Source organism: Sciurus carolinensis, chromosome 13, assembly GCF_902686445.1.
Source record: "Sciurus carolinensis chromosome 13, mSciCar1.2, whole genome shotgun sequence".
Taxonomy (NCBI): domain Eukaryota; kingdom Metazoa; phylum Chordata; class Mammalia; order Rodentia; family Sciuridae; genus Sciurus; species Sciurus carolinensis.
Genome location: NC_062225.1, coordinates 42,190,939 through 42,194,580, shown reverse-complemented (window position 1 = coordinate 42,194,580; position 3,642 = coordinate 42,190,939). Strand labels below are relative to the sequence as shown.

At 42.4% G+C, this 3,642-nt stretch overlaps 1 pseudogene; it reads left to right on the top strand.

Annotated features, from left to right (window-relative positions):
* Positions 1-1,373: 1,373 nt before the first annotated feature.
* Positions 1,374-2,949, top strand: LOC124962873 (eukaryotic initiation factor 4A-I-like; annotated as a pseudogene).
* The last annotated feature ends 693 nt before the right edge of the window (positions 2,950-3,642 follow it).

Below are 3,642 nucleotides of genomic sequence, written 5' to 3'. Positions count from 1 at the left end.
TGAGTGTTGTCGTTGTTCTTCTCCTTCTCCTTCTCCTCCTTTTTTTTCTTCTTGCCTCTCTTCTTCTCTTTGGTACTGGGGATTGAACCCCAAGGGCCCTTTAACACTGACCTATACACCCCATACCCAGCCCTTTTTACTTTTTATTTTGAGACACGACCATTCTAAGTTGCTGAGGTTGTCCTGGAACTTGTCATCCTCCTGCCCCAGCCTCCCAAGTTGCTGGGATTACAGGCTTGTGCCACTCCATCTTGTCTAAAATGGGTATTCAACACCAATTTGTTGTTAACCACCAAGGTAATAGTAATTTGTTATAGTAGCAATAGGAAACAGATAATTACAAAGCCAATTTCTTTTTTCCCCTCTTATAGCTACTTACTGTGAACTAGCCTGTCCTCCTAGGATATTAAACCCAGGGCCTGGTGCTTGCTAGTAAGTATTCTACCACTGAGCTACACAACCTTGGCCCCACGTCCTCCTTCCCCTACCCCTTCTCCTCTTCCTTCTTCTTCTTCTCCTTTTTTGCTATACTTGGAATTGAACCCAGGATCTTGGAAGAGCTAGGAAAGTACTCTATCAACTGAGTTGTACCTCCAGTTATTTTTGTTTTAAAACAGATTGTTCTAAATTGCCCAAGTTGGCCTGGAATTTATAGTCTTCCTGCCCAGACTCTCAAGTAGTGGAGATTATAGGAGTTCGACACCAGCCCTGGCTAAAAACTTCTTTATCTGTAATTTGGTTTTCATCAGGATACTAGCCTATACAAATATCTACTGGTGTTGCCAAATAAAGACATTCTGAAAAAATTTTTTCAAATAGAAGTGTATGTTCTGGTTATAAATCATCCTTGGGATTTAGTTAACATGATTCAGTCTTACAATCAATATGTTGTTATTATTATCATTTTTGAGGGGGGGTACCGGGAATTGAACCAAGGGGCACTTAATCAGAGAGCCACATCCCCGGCCCTATTTTATATTTGATCTAGAGACAGGGTCTTGATAAGTTGAGTAGGAACTCACTAAGTTGCAGAGGCTGATTTTGAACTCTCACTCTTCCTGCCTCAGCCTCCTGAGCCTCTGGGATTGCCACCATGTCCAGCCCTGTGTTGTTATTTCTGGAAAAAAAAAACTTATTTTTGGTATCAGGGATTGAACCCAGGGGCTTACGCACTGAGCCACATCCCCAGCCCTTTTATTTTAATTTTGAGACAGGGTCTCACTAAGTCACTTAGGGCCTTGCTAAATTGCTGAGGCTGGCTTTGAACTTGTGATCCTCCTGCCTCAGTTTCCTGAGCTTCTGGGATTACAAGTGTGCACCACCACATCTGGCTATTTCTGGAAATTATAAAGTACCACTCAGTTAACAGGAGTATGCGTAATTGAACTTGTATACCTATCTGGTGACACCCTAACCCATCTTGTGAGGATCAGCTTGCTGATTCATTCTACCTTCAGTGATGACATTGTCTACTTGTGAAGACCAAATGAACACACATAAAGGATATTAACAATGCAAGCCAGAATTAGTAAAATAGTAAGGAATAAAGAAAGGTGCAAAGAAGAAATGTTCTAGCCAGGTTCGGTGGCGTATGCCTATAATCTCAATGGCTCAGGAGGCTGTGATATAAAGCCAGCCTCAGCAATTTATCAAGACCCTAAGCAACTCAGGGAGAACTTGTCTCAAAAATATAAAATAAAAAGAGCTGAGTATGTGGTTCAGTGGTTTAGCATCCATGGGTTCAATCCCTGGTGAAAGAAAGAAAAAAAGGAAAGAAGGAACCAAGGACACACTGATACTTGTACATAGGGTATTGATGTTTGTGTCATTCCATTATCTTTCCATCCCCCTGCCGCCGAGAACAGCCTAGTTTCTAAGTATCACATCTGCGAGTCAGGATTCCTGATCCAGAGACAATGGCCCAAGAGGCCCTCCTCTGTGACATCTATGCCTATGGTTTTGAGAAGTCCTCTGCCATCAGCAGTGAGCCATTCTTCTTTGTATCAAGGGTTATGATGTGATCACTCAAGCCTAGTCTGGGACTGGGAAAACAGCCACATTTGCCATATCAAATCTCTAGTAAATTGAATTAGATCTAAAGGCCACCCAGGCTTTGGTATTGGTACCCACGTGAGAACTGGGTGTCATACTTTCATTGGGGGCACCAATGTGCCTACTGAGGTATAACATTTGCAGAACGAAGCTCCCCATATTATTGTGGGTACCCCTGGTCACAGAGATACCTGTCTCCCAAATACATTAAGATGTTTGTATTGGATGAAGCTGATGAAATGTTAAGTCACAGATTCAAGGACTCCATCTATGACATTTTCCAGAAGCTCAATAGCAATACCCAGGTGGTTTTGTTGTCAGCTACAATGCCTTTCAATATGCTTGAGGCAATCAACAAGTTCATGAGGCACCCGATTCCGATTCTTGTCAAGAAGGAAGAGTTGACCCCGGAGGGTATTCACCAGGTCTGTATCAGCGTGGAACAAGAGGAATGGAAACTGGACACACTGTGTGACTTTTATGAAACCCTGACCGTTACCCAGACAGTGATCTTCATCAACACCCAAAGGAAGGTTGATTGACTCACTGAGAAGACACATGCCCAAGACTTCACTGTCTCTGCCATGCATGGAGATATGGACCAAAAGGAATGAGATGTGATCATGAGGGAGTTCCAGTTTGGTTCTAACTGAGTATTGATTACCACTGACCTACTGGTCAGAGGCATTGATGTGCAGCAGGTTTCTTTAGTCATCAACTATGATCTTCCCACCAACAGGGAAAACTACATCTGCAGAATTTGTCGAAGTGGGCATTTTGGCCATAAGGGTGTGATTATTAACATGGTGACAGAAGAAGAGAACTCTTTGAAACATGGAGATCTTCTATAACACCTTCACCGAAGAGATGTCCCTCAACGTTGCTGACCTCATCTGAGAGGGGCTGTCCTGCTACCTAGCCCCAGCCAGGGTTCAATCCTGGAGGGCTAAGGAGCAGCTGGAAGGAGGAGGGAAGGAAGTCAAGGGATGGATATCTTGTCATTTTTTTTTTTTCTTAGAATAAATGTCATTTTTTTTCTTCTGTTTACCTAAAGAAGCAAAAAAATAAAAGGGAAATTTGGATAAGAGATCCAAAACCCTCTCTGATAGGGAGGACCTGAAGAATTAATTTATAAAGTAGGGATTTAGGCATTTATATTAGGCATTCAGTTAAAGAAAAAGAGATTAGTGAAAGATAAGATTAGAAGGGCAGACTGGAAAGTTCTGTTGCAGGAATTCAAAGGGCTAAGGAATCCGAATTGAGCAACCAGGAACCACCAAGGGTTTTAAGAGAGGATCATAATGCAAATGTAGTTTAGGGAGTCACAGGAATCTATGGTTATTGTTTCAGGAACAAGGTTAGAACTTAAACACAGTTTGAGCCAGACACAGTGTTCCACACCTGTAATCCCAGTGACTTGGGAGGCTGAGGTAGGAGAATTGCAAATTCAAGGACTGTCTCAGCAAATTAGTGAGACCCTGACTCAAAATAAAAAATAAAATGGGCTCAGGATATGGGTCAGGGGTAGAGCACCCCTGGGTTCAATCCCCAGTACTAAAAACAAAGAAAACAAAAACCAACCAAACAAGC